Here is a 1,480-nt window from a genome sequence, read left to right as displayed (position 1 = left end):
GTGACGCTATTAGGAGGTGTGGCCTTGTTGGAGTGGGCGTGGCCTTGTTGGCGGAAGTCAATGAAACAGGCAGGCTTTGAAGTCTCAGAAACTCAAACTAGTTCTCTTTCCCGATCTGGGTGTCGAACTCTCATTTCCTTCTCTAGCACCATGCCTGCCTGCCTGCCACCGTGCTTCTTGCCATGACGATAATGTTCTAAACCTCTGATCTATGTCAGCCCCAGTTAAATAATTTCCTTTATAAGAGTTTCTGTGGTCATGCTGTCTCTTCACAGCAGTGAAACTTTAACTAAGACAAAGATCGTGTTTATTTTGTAAAGGCATGTTTAATCATTGACATCCCAGCCAACAGCTTCCTCCCCACCATCCTCTCCTCGCAGTACCTACCTCCCAACATCCCCTTCCTGCCCTATCCACTCCCCTTATGTTTCTATTCAGAAATGGCTGGCCTTGGGAGGATATCAACCAGCCATGGCATATCAAGTTGCAGTAAAGCCTCCTCCTCTATTAAGGCTAGACAAGTCAACCCAGGCTGAGGAAAGGGTCCTAAAGGCAGGTAACAGAGTCAGAGACAGCTCCTCCTCTTGCTGTTAGGAGTGCCACGAGAAGACCAAGCTACACAACTGTAACATATGTACAAAGGGTCTAGGCCAGTCCCATACAGGCTCCCTGGTTGGTGGCTCAGTCTCTGTGAGCCCCTGTGAGCCTAGGTTAATTGATTCTGTGGTGCCCTTGATCCCTCTGGCTCCTACAATCCTTCCCCCCACTCCATAAGTTTCCCCAAGCCCCGCCTAATGTTTGGCTGTGGGTCTCTACATCTGCTTCCGTCGGTTGCTAGGTGAAGCCTCCCTGATGACAATTGGGCTAGACAGCAACCTATGAGTATAGCAGAATGTCCTCAGGAATCATTTCATTGCCTTCTCCTCATTCACGCTTGGCTCTCTGGGCAGTGTCAGGAGTGGGCTCCCTCTCATGGCATGGGTCTCAAGCTGGACCTGTGTTTGGTTGGCCGCTTTCAAATTTCTGCACCTCCTTTACCCCAGCACATCTTGTAGGCAGGGCAAATTGTAGGTCAATGGTTTTACGGCTGGGTTGGTGTCTCAATCCCTCCACTAGAAGTCTTACCTGGATACAGGAGATGGCCGGTTCAGGCACTGTATCCCCCATCGCTAGGAGACTGATTTTAAGCAGGAAAGTTTTTAAAGCCACTGCTATTTACCCAGTACTAAAGGAAAGCAGATAACATCTTAGTACCTACCTATCCCAGGTTCTGCACTAGCTCTATTCAAACCAAGGGTGGGTTAATCACGTGTACATTTTATTTCAGCCATTGAAGTGGAGTTACAATTGCTTTCCCATCAGTTGCCTGTATCAGACTATGAGTTCCTTGAAGCGAGGACTGTTATTTTCATCGTCTTTATTCCCAGAGCCTGAGAATATAGCCAAAGCTGATACCTAGCACTAGCCACTATATGAATGA

The sequence above is a fragment of the Rattus rattus genome, chromosome 10, assembly GCF_011064425.1.
Source record: "Rattus rattus isolate New Zealand chromosome 10, Rrattus_CSIRO_v1, whole genome shotgun sequence".
NCBI classification, from domain to species: domain Eukaryota; kingdom Metazoa; phylum Chordata; class Mammalia; order Rodentia; family Muridae; genus Rattus; species Rattus rattus.
The sequence above is the reverse complement of the archived record's forward strand: the minus strand, read 5'-3'. Positions refer to the sequence as shown.